The 22,951-nt window shown below is 39.5% G+C and overlaps 1 protein-coding gene across 3 annotated transcripts in view; it reads left to right on the top strand.

The window, feature by feature from the left end:
- Window positions 1-1,272: 1,272 nt before the first annotated feature.
- The window catches only part of MAPK8 (mitogen-activated protein kinase 8), a 48,323-nt gene continuing 26,644 nt past the window's right edge, over window positions 1,273-22,951 (top strand). For all 3 annotated transcript variants that reach the window (XM_069864330.1, XM_069864332.1, XM_069864333.1), the window contains exon 1: window positions 1,273-1,340. The gene's annotated coding sequence lies outside the window, so the exon portion shown is untranslated. The remainder of the gene's footprint in view (window positions 1,341-22,951) is intronic.

The following is a 22,951-nucleotide window of genomic DNA, read 5'->3' as shown; positions in this document are numbered from 1 at the left end:
ATGAGATTTTGACTGTGCCCTGAAAAACAAAAGTAACCAACCTGGATCCTGTGCAAAACATCATTTTATACTTTAAAGGGCCTGCTGTCCTTCTTTGCTTGCAAAGCTCAGTGCAGTCTTAATTCAAATGGGATGATCAGGAACAATAAATCTCCCTAAAAGATTAGGAGTAACCTAAGTGATCTGTAAGGCCATGGGTCTTGTTGCAAATAACTGAATTGGCTGAACATGTTTCTTGCTCTGCCTGTTTCTTGCTCTACAGAGGAGACCAGAGGTTAATACCGAAGGTCTTTTGCCAACAGAAAGAAATATCTGAAGGTACCACGACCTGCATTAGCCCAAATAAGCAACGCTAGTTTCATCTGCTGGTGAAGATGAATATGACCTGCCCATATTAAATTTTGCTTGCAGTGTATTTTGGGTGTTCATATTGCCTCTTCTGCCAGCGGAGCTCTGCCTTTGGCATACAGAAACATGGAAGGAAACGCAATGTCTGGCCCTCATCTAACATATTGCAAGAAAAAGCCTAAAGGCTAAAAACTGGCATATTCAGTTCTGGGGCTGGCCCACAGAAATCATCAGTGGTGAGGTGGGAGGCGAGTCTTAGAAACACATTTAAAGCCCACTCTTAGTGGGATCCAAAGAAGTCTGGGGATGGAATCTGAGCGCTAGTGGTTTTTTTTTCCCCTGTAGATATAAAGCGAGCATCATGTAGCTGTATGCAGGGATCTGTAAAAGAGCCACTGCTAACATACGGAGTGAAAATGAGCTTGCCTAAATTAAGTAAGAATTTTAAGGGCATGGAGTACAGAGATGTCACTAAAATAGGCATGTGAGTAGTATATGAGCACTTTTATGGAAGCGAATCTTTTAACACCAAGATAGCGGGCAAAACTGGAATATTCTGAAGCCCCAAGTTTACTATGTAAAAGTCCATGCTTATTACAGATGGATAAATGCTGTTAGCAGCAACCATCTCAATAGAATCCTTGGCATCTTCAAAAACGTGGCATAGGCCACTTGAATGTTTGGCAGTGAATTAAATGTGAAATGCCCATTTGTACAGCGCTCTGTGCCTAAACCGACAGCTCTTAGGTACTTTTAAATACCGAAGGCCTTTTTTGTAGTAAAAATACACAGTCATATCGACACGGCTTCAAGGCGCCAAGAGGCCTCGAACCCGCGGAGTCTCAGCGGGCAGCGAGAGCCAATTCGGGGGAGCGAGCGGGGGTGTGTGGCCTGGATAGGGGGCGTGGCAGCGGCAACCGCGGCGGGCGGGGCGCGGTGCGTGCGCGCGGCCCCCGCTCATTACTCAGCGGCCGAGGCGGCGGCAGGAGGCGGTAGGCGCGGGGCCGCGGCCCCGGTGGAGCCCGGAGGGGCGGGGGGAGCGGGGCTGAGCCGGGCCGGGCCGGGCCCGGGAGCTTTGTTTACGTTTGGTCGGGGGAACCCGGGCGGCCCCCGCTCTTGCCCGCAGCGGGTGGTGGCGCGGGGCCCTTCCTCGCCGGCCGGGGCTCCCGGAGGTGTCGCGGCCGGTAATGGCGGGGGCCTCTTTGTTGCTGTGGCGGGAGGGGCGGGAGGCTCGGCCGCTCGGCTCCGGGAGGGAAGGGGCTGCGGTCGCGGGGGGACACCGCTGGGGTCAACTTCCGTGACCTTGCTCTTCAAAATGCCTCTTAAAGCGAAAAATACCGCTTGGGGGATAATGCAGCTGCTCCAGCTGCAGAGACGTGGGGAGGCTGGCCGCGTCCTTGATTCCTTTGCCTTTTAATTCTTGTATTCCTCGCGAAAGGAGCGAGCTGTCTCTTCGTAGAATTCCTTTCGCTTTTTAGCTTCTCTATGTCGTTAGGGGCATCCAGCTTTACTCTCGATGCCTGTTTCTTTATGCCTTTATGCTGGAGTGGTTCCATCGGTGAAGTTTGACCCGAGCGCCGCTGATAACCTGCGAATACCAACCGCGCTTCGTTATTTGTTCTTCCCCAGCTGCAATAATGGTTTTGACCATATAACATGTTCTTGAATTTTGGTGCTGTACAGAGCAGGCTTGAAGCCTTTCAGGCAGTCGAAAAATCCTCCAGGCTTTGGCCTAGCAGATAAGACAAACACAAAGGGTGTTCTAATTGTTCAGGGAGGTATTACTTGCCCCAGGGCATGTACGTGTGGAATGGAGCAAGCTTACTCCTTGCAGATGTGTTTTACTTACAGGTGTGGAGACTCAGCCTGTGATGGTGTCTGAGGTCCCATGAGACTTGGACTCACCTTTAGAGATGCCAACGAATGTAATTCTAGTGCAGAAGACCTACCTCTTTATGTATGGGCAGGTATATCAGTATATTAGATAACCAGGAAATGGCGTAAACTGTAACATGAAAAGAAATGGGGCCAAAATGAGTTAATACTGTCAGAGTGAGTTTACTGACATACTTGAGCATCTCTTCTATATAAAGAAGGGAAATTTAGTTCTTCTAATAGCTGTTAAGAAAAATGTGTTGAATTTCAAGTCGTCCCCAGCTTTGGTGTCAGTTTGTGGGGACAGCCATCTTGTCCTTTTTCCCCCACTTGATTTGCAGATGTGGAACAGATGAGTTAGAAAGTAGGATGCAGATATGGAGCTCTGCAGAATGTATGATGCCAGGGCAGGGACCAGACAAATTACAGGCTGACTGTCAGATCCTGACAGTTCTCAAGGCCAGCTGGGCTGAAATATGATAGAAGGGAGAGAGAAGCATCTGCTGAATGAGACTAATTTGGAGTTGCAAAGGGTGTATGAACTTGTTTTGCCATCACTCTGAAAAAGGAATTTTAACGATGTCTTCCAGTGCAGAATTTCTCAAGATTTTTCGACCATTGGCTCATATAAATATTTGAGGAAATCTTGTGAGCTACCATATGCTTCATGGCGACTTCTGCAGAAGCATTAGTAGGATGAACTTCCATGGTGCTGAGTCCTGTGGTTTTGGACTGCTTGTTCTAGGCCAAAGTAGAGTTTTAACCCTGCTCTTTAGGGACCAAGGCTTTTTGTAGGCTTTATAGACATGCAGGTATAACCTCCTCTGCAAAGGCTTTAGGTAACCTTGTTATATTGATGAATTGTTACGCAAATATGGGGAACAAACAAGTGTTTGGAGATTTTAACAACTGAATTTATTTTCTGCCTGCTGCTTGCCTGAAATGAATTGATATGTTTGTTTCATGTTTTGTTTGTTTATTTTGTAAACCATGAGCTAACTGGATACTATTTGAGATTGTTTGGTTATTCGCTCACTGTATATGTGTCTTTGTGTATGTGTCTTTTTCATCCTTCCACAACTGCCTAAATTGTTTGAAACATATGTGGCAAGTACATGCTCAGCTCATTATTTCTGAGGATTGATCCAGTATTCTGAACAAATAGAAATGCCGTTGATTGCCTGCTGAAAAGTATGGTGCTCTATTTCTTAAACTTCATTTCCCACTTACCCCTTTGGAAAAAAAGTGTTCCGTGTATGTAGTTTTGGTATATATTTTCACATATATGGTGTTCATTGTTGTATCACTCTGGAAATTGGACTAATCTGGTTCTGATCCTACTTTTTTTAGTAAGGGCTAAATGTATTTTATTGCTATAAATGTTTCCTTGAAAAAAAAGGTTGATCCTTAATTGCCATCCTCCAGAAGCAGGTTTCTGTTACGGAAAGATCTCTTGTCTTTTGAAAGCTCTTTAAAAATCCAGTTGAGACTACTTGTATTGTTTGCCTGCTGTGAAATTCACTGCAATTTGGATATGGATTCTGAAAAACAATTTTTGTTCAGTGTCTTAAATCAAAATATCTAGTTTTCAAATCTTTCAAGGATCCCTGTATTTGAATGGAGATGGAAATTAATCTTTAAATTTGATAAAGGCCCTTTCTGGCTAGCCTCATGAAAAGATAAGCTTTCATTGCTCCATTACAAGGTATATTTGTATGAAAATGCAGTGGTGGTCACTTTTATTTGCATACTTTCTTTTTAACAGTGACTGTAGTGGCAATGAAAGATTTCTGGTTGATAAAGTCCTAGCGTTTTCAGAGCAGTTATGTGATGTTCTAGAAATATAAACATGGTTTCATGTGCAGTGGTTACCTTGCTTATACAGTTTCTCTTACCTGCTGTGCCTTCTTGACAGCTGCTGTGTGGCAAAATAGATCAAGGAGCTAACTGATCCAGCTGAAAAATACCTTCCTTTTGGTTAATTAATTCCCTTATGTGTCTGTACAAAAGCCATTGCAAGGTTGGAAGTCAAGGAGGCTGGTTAGGTGGGGATTGCCATCAGCCATGCATGTCCACACAGATATTCACAGATCAAGTAGTGATTGCTGGAAGACTGAACTGATGGAAGTGGCAAACGTTTTATTTGAGAAGCGCTTGTTTAAAGATATGTTTGCAGATGATCTGCTGATGATGTTACGGAACAGCATTTTGAACAAGCCGTGTATTTTGATTTCCTTGAATGCACTGTAGAGCCCAAAATGAGTTGGGGAAGAGTACCCATTTGGTAATGAATGTTGATCTAGGAGTTATGAGTCAGTAACTTCTGTGTGGACAGACATCATCTTCCACACATAGCTGTGTTAATTGTTTCAAAGCATATGTATAGTATTAGTAGAGGCCTTCAAATAAACCAATCTGGAAATTTTGGGACTGAAGCAGGGCAGTGCCAATAACTGTCGATGTTTTCTATTTTCTTTAAATATTATGTTTGTGAACAAGAAAGTATTTATTTTAGGACTGTGTTTTACATGTAGGAATGCAAATACTCATTTGTCCTTTGTGACACTTCATAAATAAATATGGAGCATTTACCTTTTAGGTTGTTCCACTTGGAAGGGGCAGCTTTCAGCTTATTATGATATCTTGGCAATATGTGAAGCTTAGGAAAAAAGTTTGAAATACTGTACTTTTTAAAAATTTTTTTTATTTTGTCCCAACTTTTATTCAAAATTTGGGACTGCAGATGTAGATCACTGGGTAGTTTTCCAAGTTGTTTTTATCAAATTTGTACCAAATACTTAGTGGAATTTTATTTGTACCTTTCCTCTGTACAGGTTTGTCTTGCAACAAAACTGTAGCCTTCTTGGTGAACGATGGTATTTTTAAGAAATGTGCTGTCTTAGAAGAATTTGAAAATGATGCTGAGAAATTCAGAATGACTTGGTGATAGGTGGAATACATTGCCAATATACTGACTTGAAATTTATGGAAGTAAGTATCATGCATAGCTACACTTATTACTATAACCGTTAATTAAGGCTGTATCCTGGAATTTGAGGAATTAAGTCCGAGGAACTGAAATAAGAACCAGTCGGAATTGCTGGATACTTTTAAAGTATCAGATTTCCTTAATGTAAACTTTGTGTGAGCTCGAGGAACACACCAAGCACATGGTAGTGAGCTTCCTTTTGTGAGCTGGAAGGCTCTGCCATTCTGTATAGCATAAGGAGCATTCAGGCTTATCATACAGCCAGCACTGAATAGCAGTTTGCTTCTGCTGTAGATTTTGCAAAGCCTTTGCTAGAGAACTCCTCCAAGAGAGTGGAGCTGAATGCATCAAACTGTGAGGAAGAGATCCGTTACTTATGCTGAATCAGATTGGCATGGAGAACTTCCCAAACAGCTGTTAGTACTGTTACCTCAACTGTTATTTATTTTGTAAAATACTTTTATAAGGTTTTTGAAGAGCTGCATTTTTCTTAGATTTGTGTGTGATGAGATAATGATCTTGATGTAGCTTATAATTAATAGCAACGCATCTTCTTAACTGGAGATGCTTTTTTCCTCGAAGTGTTTAAAAACTAATCCTTCTTTTTCTTTCCAAATTGAATGCCTGTAAACTTGATACTAAAATAAACCTCACAGTTGTTGCCCATATTGTCAGTTTTATTGTTGGATAAATGCTGCTTGAGGTGTGGACAGGATGCTTATTTATTGTTCTCAGTTGGATATTGTAGACTAATGATAAAATGGGGAATGGCAGAAAATTAACAGTCTTTTGTGTCGCAAACAAAGGAAATACTGTATATGTGCTCATATGTGTGTATACTTAAAGTAAAAAGGGCAAGCATTCATTCTGCATTGCTGTTCAAAAGCTTGCTCACTGTAATTGATTTTGAGTATTTAGAAACAACAACAAAAAAACCTGGCAAAAGACACCTCCAGAAAACCCCACAAACAACAAAACAGGACTCTGACAACCTCCTGTTACTTAATTATATTGACATTTTACTAGAGATCTTAAAAGCATACAAGAGAAAGTCTTAACCCACTATTTACTCTTTTAGCTGAAAACTATCACCAAAATCGTGTTCCCGTTATTGTAGTCTCTGTCCATTCAAATATTTACCTTGTATCTTAGTCTGATGAACAAAACCTGAAATATCTCCAGTCTGCTATTTTGGTTGTTTTTCTGATCTCCAAGGCACAGAAGTGCCCAGCTCTGTAGGTGTGCATGTCTGTATGCACTTCGATACACAAATTGAAAATGATCCTCCTGCTGTAAGTGCTGGGAGGTGCTGAAGGGGCAGCACTGTTTTTCAGTGCAGGACCTGGGGCTCCTGATGAATGAGAAGCTGACCAGGAGTCAGCAGTGTGGTTTTATAACCCTTCGGGCTAATTAGTTACTGGGCTGCATTAGAAAGAGCTTTGCCAGCAGGTACAGGGAAGGAATTATTCAAATGTGGGGCTCCAGCTGCAGTGTTTCCCAGCAGGTCACACATATATGCACTCTGTGTGAGGGAGATGGAGTCCAGCACTAGGTTGCTGGCATGTCTGGAGCCTGGACTGTCTGAGGATGGAGGAGGAATTGGGTTTGTAACATGAGAGAGAGAAGGCTGAGGGAAAATGTAGTTGCTGTATTTAATCATCTTGAAACAAGGGCTTCTAGGGATGATTGAGCTGATGCACAGTGAAAAAATGAGTTAGTGGTCACAGGACATAAGAATGGAAATTTCAGTAGGGTATGATGGGAATGTCTTGATGCATGGGAATTAGTAAGTACTACCCCCAAGGGCCTGGAGGGGGCACAAAATCTCTATCTGTGGATACTTTCAACTGGACGAGTTACAGAGCAGCCTGATATAAATTTGAAATTCTACCTGGTCATTTGCAGGCAAATGATCTCTAGAGGTTGCTTTCAAGCCATTTTATCTTTCTGCTGTTCAAAGGTTTTAAAATTTTGTTTTTGAAGTGGCATGAGAAAGTTAGCAAAACTAAGGCACAGTAATGTAAATAAACAAGGATGCTCAGAACTGCATTGGAAAGGAGGGAGAAAGTAATGAGATGTGATAAGCATCTTCATTCAAGTCTGCTGGTGGCAATACTGGCATTTCTTTGCCCTGCATTGAACTTTCCAGCTGACTAGGCCAGAAGTGCTTGCAGGCTAGCATAAAGGACAAAAAAAGGTTATGGCACCTGTCATGCCTGTGATGAACATAAAAACCTATCTCTAAAGAAACAATCTGCGGTTAGCAGCCTGGTAGGCAGCTGAAGTTTGTCCAGGTCTTGGTTTTCATAGCAGAGGAGTGTGATGACAGTGGCTGCTGTAAGGCTTTGATCTTCTATGGGGTCAGTGAAGGTTCCTTAGGCTTAGCTGGAGAGCAGTTACTTCAGGAAGTGGCTTCGTGGAGCAAATCATTGCTGATTTCCAGTTGATCACAATAGCAGTTCATGAGTGCAGAGAGCTGGTAAAACTAAAAATAGATAGGAGAAAGAAAAAGAGCCATGGCAGGTCCATAAATCTGTCTGTACTGTTGTCCTTAATGCTTGTGCTCCCTCGAGAATATAGCATCCTGCAGCTCATTTGTTACTGTTAATTCTTATGTGTTTGTTCATTTAATGAAGCTAAAGTTAAATCTTAGGGAAAGGGAGATGAGCAGAATAGAAAGTTACAACCCAGTGTGACTATTTTGCTTCTTAGGAAAGCACTTGTCCTGGGGGTTCAACCTATAGTAGACAAAACCACAACTGCTCAGATGTGACTCAAAGATAGAGTTCTGTGGGAAAAGCTCATCTGTACAGCCCTAGGTGTATTCTATAATAACTGTAATGCCTAATATTATGTTGGAGCAAGGTTAATAGTAGTTATGGTGCTTGCAGGATCTCGTGCATAAAAGTACAAGCATAGTTTATAGCATGTAATCCTAATCTTAAGTTGTACTGTAGAAATGGTGAAAGTGAATGCTATGGTTGATGTGCCGAGCAGCATAAATCTTTATAAATTCTTGATCTTTTATTGTGCAAATGTTTTGGATGATGAGAGTCATCCTGGTCTCCTTTAGAGTAGGAAGGGTTATAACGTGATGTCCTAAAAAGCTTTATTAGGATGGAATGAGTTGAGTTCATTTGTTTTATTTACTGCCCAAAACAAATACTGAGGAGACAGTGATTAAGAAGGTCCTGCTGTGTGGCAGTGGTTTGTTTAATAAGCAGTGAAGCCTTCCAATAGTGAGTTGCTGCAATGTAGAGCTCCTCCTAGTTGAATGATAGCTGGAGTTTCTTTTGCTGTTTTTCACATTCAAGCATGACAAGATTCTTGTGCCAGTTATATGTGAAGATGGGGAAAAAAGACAGTTCGGTTCCTAATATGCTTATGTTGGAGACAAAAGAGTTTCGTTAATATTAGCATGGCATTGCGGGGAAATGAGAAAATCCTAGTGTGACTAGAAGTACTTTTATTCTCCTCCATTTATCTTACTTAAATTTCTTCCTGTTTTTCCCTAGAAATTTTCTCATCAGCATGTGGTGCACAGCAGTGTTTTTGAAGTTGTTTTTTTTGCTCTTGGGAGTTCTTAAGCTCTTCCTAGTTTGGGATCTTCTTTCTTAGTAATCTTTTGCTGGAACAGAGCATCAAGCACCGCTGAAGTCTAAGAGAAATGGGACAACAGAACAAACTGTTGCTGCTAGTAATGAATCATGTAGATTGGTGCAATTTCCTACAAACTACCTAAAAAGTAAAGCCTTTATTTTGAAATATATCACTTTCCCTCCCACCCACGGTAGATTATTGTGCAAAGTACTGTCCTGCATTACAGGTAGTTTCTGTGAAGGAATTGCCAGTACTGAGTTTGTAATATGCTTTGGAGTTTTTTATTCCTTTCTAGTGCTCTTATTACTGAGGTATTTTATACCAAATGCTTTAGACAGGATTTCACAGCATCTTAATCTGCTTGTACTTAACAGATAAATGCATGAATTAGTGAAAGTAGTGCATTCATAATTGGATTCTAAGTTTTTGTAACTGGGATTTTAAATTAAAATATTTTAAGTTTTTTTTTTTTGCAACTGCTGATGTAATTCTTAAATGTAGTCTTAAAACATTCTGAAAAACTCTTTTTTTCTCCCCTCAGCTGTTATGCAATGTTTTGCTTGCTTCCTTCAGTGTTCTCTTTCTCGTGGGTATTTTATGAGTTTTTTAGGTCACTTGTTATCTTTTGTTTGCTTTAAAAGAGTCAGAGAATCTTTTGATCTTCTGAAACATTTAGCTTCCAGATACTTCGTCTTCCCCTACAAGAAGGGGTTAAAGAACAAGCATTTTCTGTTACCTCAAAGTAATCCTGGAACGGATCTGCCTTGTGCAGGTCTCATTGAAGCACCCTGAGTCATATTTACTGGCTTACTTTGCTGATAGTTTGCTTAATTATTTTGTATCGCGGCTTTGCAAGTGGTCATTAGATGGGCAGAGGACAAGCATATGCAGACAAACTTCTGTGCTATGGTTAGAAACAAAGGTCCCTTAGGCAGATAGCTGAAACAGTACAGTGCCAAGATTAATGATTTATTCTCATGAATTTCAAGTTAGATTTTGGTTAAACTTTTTCAGATACCTGAATAAGTTGAATGGGTCATGTCATATGGTTCTGTGTGAAAAGGAAGTGTAGGAAGCACTACAAAATAGCATTTCCCTGAAAGCAGTAGTCCCAGTCGGTTGGCAAGATTACAGTTTGAGTGAGATTTTTAAACTGTTTTCTGGATCCAGCATCATGCATTCAGATTGCACTTCTGATACAGTTGAATTTGGCACTTAAAATGGGACAACTTTATGAAGTCTTGTGTTACTGGATTTTCACCAAGTTCAGGTTTTTTAAAACATTGAAAAAAAGAATGGAGTGACAAATAATGCCCTAGCATAAACCTGAATATTTTAAGCCTTTAAAATAATGTTTACCTTGACTTTTTTCCCCCTATCTACTGTCCTTTTATGTAATCTTTTATTTGAAAAAGGATTAAGGAATTAGAAGTTCCTTGTCTTATCCTGTTATTTCTGAAAAAGAGAGTTTTGCTAAGAATAGTCTCTTAATCTGCTGTCATAAGAGCTTCTTTGCCTATCTATAGAATGACACAAGTTTTCTTTTGATGGAGCCATTCTGGTTTATGATTTCTGTGGCAAAACTGTCTTGCAAGAGACAGTTGGCAGTGTGTTACTTCATATATTGTGATAATCGGATTCATCATGGAGCCATCTGTAGTGGAGCTTCATGTGACATTACACTGAAGAAGCTATGGAGATGCTCCCTATGAAATGTACCACAGCAGACTGTTTGCAGTGATAATTTTTTTCTGGATGTAGTAGTATTCATTCTGATAATGCATGTTCTAGAAAAATACCACCTATTAATTTTTTTTGTGATTAATTAAAGCCATAGTTCAAGAGACCTTAAAAAAGTTGAGGAGAAATTTAGGGTGAGAATCCTCAGCATTAGAAATGCCAGTTCACAGGCTGTTCAGTATTGCATGCTGCAGCCTGTCTGCCTCTTCATTTACATCCTACTGCGATGTGAATCTAAAACCTATTTTAAAGAGGAAGACATTTATCTTAGTCTCTGCTGATGTCTAATCACATCTTAAAAAAAAAAAGTTTGGATAATAGAGAAACTCTGCAGTATATTCAATTACAAATGCATCATTTCACTGTGCAGCCTCCTGTGTTAATCTGTGTGTCACATATACCCTGATCACAAAATACAACCCCCTGGAATACGTGTAGTATCAGAGTGTCACTGTAATAAACAGAAGCAGAAGAGATGTATAACTTGGTGTGGATATGTATGTTAAGTAAGTGCTATTGGCTATGGATGAGGATGTTCCAGAGAGGGTGCACAGATATTCCAGAGCAGCTGTGCTGAATTGCTGGTTGATTTACTGGAACTGATGTGACCATGTGAATTGCTGGGAGGTTGCGTGTGCCGCTGTCTTATTTCCTGCTTATTTGGATAACTGGAGCTGATTTGGCTGTTGCCAAAATCAACTCATAAGTCTCAGAAAAAGTTCAGATAGATTTTAAACTCTTAGTAGAGATTTCAGGATATTTTATATGCTTATGTTGGTGGCTCTCTAGAGATCTCTTCATGTTCAGAATATGTACCTTCTTAAAAAATGTATTCCAAAACCAGGAAATCCAGATAGCGCCAAGCATTTAACATTCACAAATGATGAAGTGTCCTATTTCATCTTCTCTGCTCCAAACCAGACTTCCCTGCTTCTGTGGAGGAGAGGGAGATAGCTGAAGGAGTGGTAGATAAGCACAGTTTTTCACATCTTTTCCAGGAGCTGGCAGCATGCATTTGCTTACACTTCTTTCTTTCCTTGCCTTCAGGCTACTGGAAGTCTGATTTTTAGACTATCTTCTCATTCTTTTGTTTTCTGAATCTTAATGTTGTTTTGCTTCAGGTTTCGTGTTATTCCCTTGTTACAGAGTTAGAGCTACTTGTGTCCATGACATGTTTTAACTAATTGCCAGGCAGGACATAAACCACCAATCTGTGTTTGTTTTCTTCTGTGACCAGCGGCTTTAGTGGCTGTCATCGTAGATGGGAGATAAGGCTGAGTATCACTGACCATGCCAGAGGTGAGGTTAGCTATCTGACTGTTCAGATACTGTGAGTGTGTAGGAGATAAAAAACCATATGGGACTATGTACTTTGTGGTGATTTTTTTGTCTATGTACTATTATCAAACAATACCTTAACTCTTGATGAATGACTATTATATGTTACTATTTTTTGCAGTGGGAGGGCTGCAGCTTATAGACTGGCATTAGGTGACAATATTTTAAAGTGCAGGGAAGCCGAGGTGAAAGAGTGAGAAGATGGATTAAGTAAAATCCTCTCAGTAAGAGCTTTATTGATAAAAAGCAGGAAAATGTCTGTTTTGAAAAAAGAGTCACCAAAAAACATGTATCAGTTGTGAATAATTTACTGTTTGTGTGCATTTCTTACTTTGTTCTTAATTTTTTCCTGCTGTGCAAAGTGTGGGGTGTGTTTGACTGAAAATAATTCAGTTTTTAGCTGAATTTGATTTGATATTAAGCAAAACAAATGTCTTAGCAGCAGCAGAAATGATATCAATTGTCCTATTTTGGATGCTTTTTAAGGGGTATTTCACAATATGAGAATTCTGTCTAGAAATGTGTTCAGCAGTTTAATATTGATCTTCATATAGAGGATGTGCAGAAGTTGTGAAGGCAGTTTCAGTGTTTGAAGTTGGTGCTGCTGACCCCTGTTGAGGAGTAATGTTTTCTTAAATCATTTTAGAAAATATTATTGTTTGATATTTGGTTTGCGTAAATGCATCCTTTGAGCTTCTGAGGAAAATGTGATGTGAAGTGGACATGCTGGCCTCTCCTGTGCTCCACAGGAACTGTGTATGAATTCGCTGCTGGAGCTTTGGTGGTTCTGTCTGTGCCAGCTGGCTGAGCAGTGCTAGGAAACAGTTCAGCTGCAGCAGTGTTTAACTGGAATTGGTTTTGCAGCTTTGTATATGTTTGAATGTGATCTTGCTCTACCTATTGCTAGATAAATGCCAGTATCTCAGTATGGTGCTGGTTGCAGTCTTCATTTTGTTGTTGTCAGTCATGAGTCTTCCCTTACCCTTAAGAAACCTCTGAGCTGTTAGTTAATCTGACGTTGTATCAAAACACTGCATTTCAGTTGCCCAATATAAAAGTCATTGACTGCTGCTCACTTTCTCCAACTTCAGGTTTCCCATTTCCAGGTTCAGCTGTTAACATTTTGGCACTGATGACGGTAGCCTGTGACTGAGTGCTATTTCTGGCTACTGAGTATTTGCACGTAATTTGATACTGGGAATTCAAGCAGTGATGCATAAAACATAACATTGAAAATTAGTTATTTGAGCTCATTCCTGTTCTTATATTAACCTATCATGGCTTGGGAAACAGTTAGGGTGACATTCCCAAAATGACATACTGCTTTGTGGAACGGTCTACTTTTGTCTGAGATGCTGTTGTATTGATCAGATGAGTCTGGCAGGAGCAGTGCTAGAGAACATGCCAGCTTCAAGTTCCTGTGTGTATGACTAACCCTGCACATACAATCCCTGGGCAGTCTAGCTTCAGGGGCACCACAGAATGTGTCCTCAGCCATGGTGGAAATGCCTTGTTTGAGAGAGGATAACCAAAGGGGCTGTGTTTGCCATCAGCTGCTGCTGAAGAGCTCTGCTTGTGAAATAAGTATGTTCTTCCCTGGAGAAATCCTTGACTGGCTGCCAGTAGTAACTCTCTCTCTCTCTTCCCTCCCTCCAAAGCAAACAAAGAAGCTTCCAAGTGCTAGTGGTGCTAGGTCAGGTTGTCGCCTGCGCTCTGCCCAGTGCTGCAGCTGCTGTCGTGGCCCTGCCATTCACTAACTGATGCGACCGGAAGAGGGAGCAGATCAATTTTATTAAGATGAAAAATGAAAAGTTGCTATCCTTATTTGCAAATGTGTTTTTTCTTTTAATAGCTTGTAGTCTGCCCCTAAGCTGGGAGCTGAATTTCAGTAGGTGAAAGATTTTCCAAAAGTATTCTGACCCCTTTCGAGACATAGCAGAGTTATTTTTCTTCAGTGGATAGCACAGTGTCTGGCTTGGGCATTACAGTTCAGAAAACGTGCAAGTAGGCTAGGGAAGATTTAAATTGCAGGAAGCTCACTGAAAGTAATAATAATAAAAAAAAAACCCAAAAGTGCAGGTTGTGTTTCTATGAAGGAAGTTTAAAGATAAAGTTCACCCATTTCTGCAAGAGGAAAAAATAGAGGGCTGTGTCTGGATGTCTTCTAAAGAACTTCTCTGAATTATTGAGAAGCTGATTATAATTTTCAGCAGCTCTGGAGGTAGTCCTGGACTCCTGCTAGAACATCTGTTCATCCTTAGTGTTGGATTCTGCCCTCCTGCCTTTTCCTTACTCTGCATTTTATGGAGGAGGAAGGAAATGCAAATAATTTTCTAATTCAAGCTTGTTTGTTTCTCTTTTTTGTTCTTTTTTTCTTCCCATTATCTTAGTGCATCTTAAATCTGTATTTGTGTTTTGATTCATGATCTGGAAAAACTCTTGCTTTGTTTCTAGTTTATAAACCTACAGTTTTTCTACAGTAATCCAGAGCTTTAAGAGGCTGAAAGAAAGATTCCTTTCTTCCAGGACAGTCCAGGCTGCTTTGCTGTTTTTAAAGAGCTACAGAGGAGACACGCTTTCTTGCCTAAGTGTGAAGTCTGGAATTTGTGAGGATTCAAGGAACTGCCTTTGGTCTGAGGAGGCCCAGGAAAGCCTCTGCTGGAAGCTGGAAATGGAGACAGTGTGGAAAAAGGAAAATATTACTAAAACCATGTTTACTTTTGTGAATAATTGAAGGAGTTATGAAGTTACATTTAAAATAAATAGAATGCGTTTATTCTTCTGTTTCATAAAGTGGAGCCTTTGGAATATTTATAAAATCACAGAATCGTTTAGATTGGAGAAGAGCTTTAAGATCAAGTCCAACCACAAACTAGCAGTGCCAAGTCCACCAGTAAATCATCTGTAAGTGCCACATCTATGTGTCTTTAAAAATATCTCTAGGGATGGTGACTCCACCACTTCCTGGGCAGCCTGTTCCAATAGTGAACATCCCTTTCGGTGAATAACATTTTCCTGATTTCCATTCTAAACTTCTCCTGGCACAGCTCGAGGCCATTTCTATCCTATCGCTCATTACTTGGGAGAGGCGACCAGCATCCACCTCACTACAACCTCCATTCAGGCAGTTGTAGAGAGCAATAAGGTCTCCCCTCAGCTTCCTTTTCTCTAGGCTATCCCACCTCAGTTCCGTCACGCGCTCTTTGTAGGATTCGTGCTCCCTATACTTCACCAGCTTTGTTGCCCTCCCCTTGACATGCTCCAGCACCTCAATGACTGTCTTGTTACAAGCGGCCCAAAACCGAACATAGTATTTGAGGTGCGGCCTCACCAGTGCCAAGTATGGGGGGGTGATCACTTCCCTACTCCTCCTACATTTGTTTTATTAAGCATCTGAAAGCCGGGTTCTATTTGCAATATCTGTTTATCAGATGTCTGGAAGCCTATAGAGGTGACAGCTGAAAATTAGGCATTCACAAACACACAACGCATACAAGTCATCTATGAGTGAACTGCATTTTCACAAAGAAATAAAATTAATTAATGCAAGAGCTTTAGAGATAGTGTGCATTTGTTTTTCTTTCAATATCAATCCAGTGTACACTTTAAATACTATTGGCTTTCTTCAGGTCAACCACAGATTCCTAAAGAATATTAATTTCACTAGTGTAAGATCCCTTCTCAATGGAGCTACTGAATTATCGCTGATATGTAGCTTATGTCATTATAATGTTGATAATGTTAGTAATTAATGAGTTAATGCACACAATTGTTTTATGTTTACCTTTTTCCATTTCTCCATCTGACTGATATTCCTCTTTTGTGATTTACTTCTCATGATCTGCTCCTGAGCAGCTACTGTAGGAATCTCCTTCCCTAACTGTAGAACAGTTTTGCTCAAGAGCCCCCAGTCTTCAGTGTGTGTAGGCAGATCACCATCTTCGATGGTATTTATGTTGTACCTAAAACATTTTTTGCCCCATACGCCGAGGGCTAGCTTAGTGTCCTAATTTTCTTCTAAGACTAAGCCTGTTTATGCTTGCTCTTAGATTGCTTTAGAAACATGAACATGAAAACCAAGTCCGATTCCATGCAAAACTTGTGAATAATGATGGTTGTTCCCTCCTATGAATTTTCTTATTTGTTATGTTTTATTACATTTCAAGGTATTTATGTGTGAAAATAACTTCTCGGCTGTGCTTCATCATAGTAGTAGGAACAAATTGAATATATATAATTTCTTACATAAAAGGGTAAGGTGTTGTGCACCATAGCATGGGATGAATCCTGGATTTTCATTTTATGTTGTCTAGTAAAGGTATGAAACAGCAATTAATGAGCAATCTTAGATACTTAGCTGCACAGAGCATGTGTTTCTCCACTCTTGAAGTTGACAGTGTTCTAGCCAAGTATACTTCCATGTCTCTAGTGGGAAAATTATCTCTTGGAGTCCATTTCTTTGTCTGAAAAGAACTGACATCTCTCAAATGTATGCTTTTTGTCAGTTTGCAGTGAAACCTTTGAAGCTTTCCTGTTAATTGTTACTATCTCTAGTGAGGGAAAAGCACAGAAAAGATCATAAAATATTTTGTGTTCTTACGTAAACTGATAGATCCTTTCTTCCACATAACCTATTCTATTTCTGTTCCTGGAATGCATGCATTCAGGTCACGATGTGAGAGAAGTAATATTATGCATAATTATGCGTTGTTTACAAAGTCATCTCTGTTAAAAAGTACAGACTTGCTGTCTAGTTGATGTGAAGGCTAGCAGGTGTGATAGCCAAGAAAATATTATTTTATACTAGTGCTGTGTAGAAGGTAAGTACTCATATGTCCTCTTGAAAACACACTGTTTTCTGATTCTCATTGGGGATACATAAACTTGCTGTGGTTAATTCAGGCGTACAACACTTGGGACCTGTGTGAGCTGGACAGGTTCTTGTAATTGCCTGCTGTTTCAGCTAAACTTCTTGGAGTTCTGGTGTATGTGAGCCTGGACTGATTTTAAAAGCAAAACGTGGGATTGCCCAAATCTAGGCATAATGAGTGACATAGTAGGCACAGGTCTGATAACCTCATCTGTACTACAAGGTCAGCATAGCTGTAAACCTTGACTGAGCCTTACTGGTGACAGCTCTAGTTTTGAACACACCAAGTTGATTTACGGTGCTGTTGAGAATTGAAGCTTTGTTACTTTGGAGGCCCCATTACAGCACTATCCAATGGTCTAGTTCATAACTGTAGAAGCGTTAAATACAGTGGGGTCTGGAATGAGCATCAAGTCATCTCTCTGCTTTATAAAGAAATTCCTTTGCACACTCTGCAAAGGCAAGATTGCCAAATATATGGCTATTGTTTATATAATGTTAAATTGTGACTTTTTTGTTTTATCTATGTCTAAGTCCATCTGGCTATTTTTAAGGTTTTTAATGCCCTTGAAGTAGGACTTTTTTAAGTGAAAGCTCCTCTTTCCTACCCCTCCTTTCTGTCCCCAAATCCGCTGTTTCTTACAGGCACTTAGGCTCTACTGGAAAAAATATTTGGGCATATACTGTCCATACATTGTTCTCTATCTTGATTAATAAATTTATTGTGTTCTGTATGAGAGACAAAGTATGATCTTGGTATTAAAATATAGCATTAAGTTATCTTCCAGGCTCAAGTCAGTAAATTTATAAGAACAGTCTTGTTGAGAAATGCCAAGGTACATGCCATTCTTTAGACAGAAGTGGCAGGTGTTTGCATGTTTGTATATAAACATTGCTGTACATAGTTTCTTTTATTCCAAGTCTTACTGTTGTTTTTAAACATTCTTATTTTAATGAAAACATTCGGTCAATTGTCACTGTTGGTATTACTCACTTGTAGAGGAGGAGAGTGAGGTGTCAAAGAAACATTTTTCTATATGTCCATATTCCTTAATGCTAGCTGTAATATTTACTTTCATAGATACATGCTACATGTCTTCTCAAGGAGCTACAAGTTCTAGCTGTCTGCATTCATGCTTTTATGCAGGGCTACTGAATTCCGGTTGCTTTTACTAAGACTTATACGTAGCCTTGCAAGTCCCCTAGGGGACTTCTTCTGTGTGGATATAGTATTCTCTCCATTTCTTATTGCACTTCCTCAGGCAAATACTACTTACGACAATCTGAATAATTAGTAAGTTAATGTGCCAAACCACACCATACTATTTTAGGGTTCAGTTTTTGAGTATCCTGAGTAATTTGGGGATGCTATTGAAAGGTTACCATGTACAGAAATTTGCTTAGGCAAGGTATTTTCAAGGAAAAGCTCAATAGTTGATGCATGAGAGGAAATTGAAGTGTTCTGCAGGATTCTTCCCCTGCTGACAGCATTCTGGCAAGTTGACAGTTAATGGGGCAAATAAATTACTGGTTTCCTCATTAATAATAGAAATCTGGAATCTGCATTATGTCTTTCTTCCCATATGCGTTTCTGCAAAGTTGCTGGAAAATGGAACAAAATGTCAAATTTCAGGCAGCTGAATGTATCTTGTATAGCTTAACCATGTTTTAATGAAGACATAGCAGACATACATTGTGTAAGAGTCTTGAAAGCCTGCGCGTTTCTGAATTTAGGCTTAGTTTAGTATTTAAAGACTGAGACTTCTGGTGTTGCACATCTTTGAAGATAGACTTCATAAGACAAGTCACCAGTAAATTAGCAGACAGGAAAAATGAAGTCTTTGGCTTTCTTCTGGCAACTGTATTTACAGAGCAGGGTGATACCAGACAGTTCTGAGAATGCTTTTGTTAGAAGTGAAGAGACAGGGAATACAACAGGTTCTGAGCTGAGTGGAAGCAAAGCCTTAAGTGAACTTGCTTATAAAGTGAGAAGCTTACACTTTCTATTGCTGGTGGATAGATCTGCATAAAAGTTATAAGAGACTTTGAGGTGAGGGGTGCAGGGGTTTTCAGGGCTTGTTTAGCCTGAGGAAACTGCAATGACTGGAAAGCTGAAGTACCAGAGGATTGTAGGTGATAAGGAAAAGCATTATGTATGTTTTGAGACCTTTGTTGTCTGTGCTGACCTGAGTGCATTACGTCCAAGTGGCTTATTTACATCCCATAACAGCTCACCACACAAAAAGTGCAAGAAGTGGCTTTTCTGAGAATTGACTCCCATTTATTCTCAAGCTGAGTAAGTCAGTTTTATGTTAGAAGAGAATGCATTTAAAGTGAAGAGGCAGACTATATCCCTTGCTGACACAGTAGAAGCTGATATTTTTTGATGAACAGGACATGGGGCTGCAGAAAAGGGAATAATTTAGATGTAGAGATACTCCACTCTCCCTCCTTCATTTATTCACTCTTCTCTCCTGCTGTCACTGTTTATTTGGTACCATTTTTCTATCCTGTCTGTTGGTCTGGGGTGCTTTGAGTTCTTTGTCTGCGTCAGCCGTTATTGTAAGCAATCTCATATGTTACATGCAATCTTATATGAAGCTTATGGGATCAGACTTTATGGATAGTGGGAGATAAACCAACTTCTCTAATTCTGGTTGTGTGTGTTTGAGCATATGTTTAGCTGCATGAAGATTTTTCAGGCTTGTGTCGATTGGGCAACAGGCTAATGTATGTATTCAGCTGACCTTTTCTTTTTGGTGCACTTTGGAATACAACACACAACATTTATTAGTCCTTAAGAATATAACATTAAATGTGGACTGGTGCTCCAGGGCTACTGTATACAAATGTAGGTGGAAGTACAAAATTTCCCAGTTGTATCTGAGTATTTGGTTTTGTTCTCTGTTTTAACTGCTTTTACTTGTGCCTTACACCCTGACTTGGAAGTTTCTCAGTTCTTTAAGCGTTTTTTCTCAGATAGCGGTCTCTTCCCTGAAATAGTGCCTTGGTGAAAGTGAACAAGAAGTTTGGTTTTGCTGTGTATAAGTGTAGGGCTGTTTTTTCACTTGTTTCCTCCTGTAAATCCTTCCTAAAAAATAAGTCAAACCCATACAAAACCCATCTCTCCAGTCTTGCTATTTAGTCATTTCCTAGGACTTGGAAATATTGTCAAATAGTGGTCTAAGAAACTTTTAGTCTTCACAGTCTTGCAAGGCTGGTGGTGCATGGGTTAGGGTAGCAGTGGAGTGTTTAAGGCATGGTCCAGGTAGATTAGAACTGTTATAGAATACCTGCAGCTGCTATAAGGGCATCCGGTAAAAGAAGAGTTAAATAACAGATTTCATGACTAAGGGGGAAGTGTTGACTGAAACTTTCTTGTAATTTATTTTGTAAAGATTTGAACAGATGCACCAGCAATCAAAAGTCTGAGGTTTTCGGCTGTCAGTGGAAAGACATAATGCGTGGTAGGCTCTTCAGTATTATTTAAATGCCATAGAATGGTGTGTTTTTCAACAACATTTTAAAGAGTCCCGTAGCAGGGAAAGTCTTTTAAACCATAATCTGATAGTGCTTTTATAGATGGTATAGTGCTTTTTTAGAATGTAATGGTTTTCCCCTTTTATTTCTTTATTCTTTACTAATTGGAGGTGGTTGTTTTGGGGGTTTTTTGGGTTTCTTTGGTTTGTTTTTTTTTTCAATTCCAAGTGTCACAGCTGATATCAGATGGTGATTTTTTTAAACAGGGTAGAGGCACATTTAATTATATCTGACTGTCATTAAATCACATGCCTCAACCACTTAACTCATTCTTTTTTAAGTAACCAATTATAATTACCATTGACAGCAGGAGTTTGTAATTTGTGTGGCATTAAGATAGGAATTAGCAATTCTTGGGACTAGAAAGCTTAGCAGGTGGGGTTTTTTTTATTTTCTAACTGTAACTCTTGAAAATTGGGATACAGTATGTCTACAGTACATTGCTTTAGGAATCTGTACTGAAATAGTTTCTCTTAATCTTTTTAGTAGCTACTTAAATAGATCTAAAATATTTGGATTTTTAAATTTTTTTTTTTGATTGTTGAAGTAGATGTTATAGATGTTTCCTTTCTCTGTTTAGTCATTCCAGTGAAAAGAAACTTTGGCTCTGAATGGTTTGATGTTTTGGAAGCAAAAAAGTTTCGTACTTGCTCTAAGGCTTGTAAAAGCCTCGTTAGATGTATTTGCTTTAGGTAAGGTTGGTTTTCTTCATAGGTATGGAAAGGAAGGTGAGGGGACAGCTGTTTTAGACAGCTGAGCTTTGTGCTGTTCGTGAACAGCAGAGAGTAGAAGTGGCAAATCCAGTGATTGTTGAAGAGATGCAGCCAGAATGAGTGAGATAGTTTTTCCTCTACGTGAGCACTGGTGCCTAAGTATTTGTCTGATAGATGGCTTTGGTCAGGACTACCGCAAGCAGGAGGCCAGCCCAGCACCAGCCCACTGTCTGTTGTGTGTTCTCTTTCTCTGGCCATGAGGTAGCTTAACCATCTTCCCTTGCTGCTTTGCTTTGAGAGACACTTGTAGGGTGCAAAGGATGGACCATGAGAGTGTAGGACTTCCTGGTGCTCCCATCTGTCCTTCATGCAGTCACTTGCTAAAGTGAAAGAGAGCATTCACATACCTTACCTTTTCACAAACATCTTTTTTAGGATCAGCATAATTAATGTGGTAGTCCAGAATGTGGGCTTTTCAATGATGAAGACTTAGTGTATGAATGGTATGTTTTTTTCACCTATCTTTGGAGCAGAGAGGGGCAGACTAACTGGTTTTAGGCAGTACCCAGGTGACTGCAAAGCTAACGTATCAGAAAGGAGTGAAAAATTTATTACAGAAAGATAACACACAGAATTCTTTTTTTACCGTTGTAAAAATAAGCAAGGATTTCTTTTATGTCCTGCTAGATGCTGAAACACTATTGTTAATTATAGAATGGTTAATAAACATATATTGCCAAGCACAGTTTACAGTACTGAATATGCAGCAAATGACAATAAAAATTGCTTGGCAATGCTACCCTATATGATATACGTGTAAAATCTGTGATATAAAGGGATTACTTTCTGAGAGATTACTGTCTCTCAAGATCCTTTTCTTAAACTGTACTTGGTTTGTTTCACCCTTTGGTCCTATGAAGTTTAGCAAATTGAAAGAAAATTCAGTTAAACACTTGGATTTGTCTGTTCAATATATTGACCTTTAAATGAATGGGAAGTTTTTTTTTAAATTTAGTAGTTTGGTTTTTTCCCAGCTGACAATGAACAGATGTAAGATGTTGTGAATGATTGTCTTCATTCTTTGTTTTCTGATTTTCAAAAATTTGTTTTACTGATGTCATACCTTCCAAAACAAGTTTTCTCTCCTAAGTCACGATGGGGTGGGGGTTTTTTTTCTCATTATGTATTTGTTGGGCATTTTTATTCCAAAACTTTGTGTGAGTACATCTGTGAAGAAAGCATTGAGAAAGAGGTGGAGTCTGAAGATGCAGTGATAAAAGGGGCAGGGAAGAAAGAGCTGGGGATGGTGTTGTGTATTGCTAAGAAATTTGGCTTTTTGGCTCCCTCTGATAGGCTTGCCTCCACCTCATGGAGCTGCCATTTACGGTCTGGATCACCGGCTTGTACACAGTTTTTGTTGTGCTAGATCATGGTTCTCCAGTCATGCTCCCCTATCAACTGGAGAAAGTAGCCTTTAACAATGCTGCTAAATACACTGATACAAGCTCCTTTGGTATTTAGTTAAGTCTCTGTGACAGCAACTCATTTTTCAAGTACCTTGGAAAAGGGGCTTGTTTAGTCAATGTTTGTTTTCATGTAAATGCCAATTAAGGCAGTGCATTTTTAATTTATATCAAATAGTTTAATAGTGTGTCCTTTCTAGAACTTCAGGGTACTTATTGCACCAGTATAGCTGAAATTAATGCAGGTTAGCTAGTTGAAAGTGGAATTTGGTAAGTTTACAGATTTTTAAAAGACTTCTACTTGTACAACATTTATGATTATTTGTGAAGGACACATTTGCACTGTCTGTGTTTTCAGGGGTTGTTTAAAATTTGACATATGTATAGCACTGTGGTTCACAGAAGTTAAAAATCTGTTTGGGGCTGTTGATTAATAATATGGGAAGATGTTCCTTAAGTTAGTAACAAAGGAAGA

The sequence above is a fragment of the Phaenicophaeus curvirostris genome, chromosome 9 (assembly GCF_032191515.1).
Source record: "Phaenicophaeus curvirostris isolate KB17595 chromosome 9, BPBGC_Pcur_1.0, whole genome shotgun sequence".
NCBI classification, from domain to species: Eukaryota; Metazoa; Chordata; class Aves; order Cuculiformes; family Cuculidae; genus Phaenicophaeus; species Phaenicophaeus curvirostris.
This window is presented reverse-complemented; position numbering and strand designations above follow the sequence as displayed.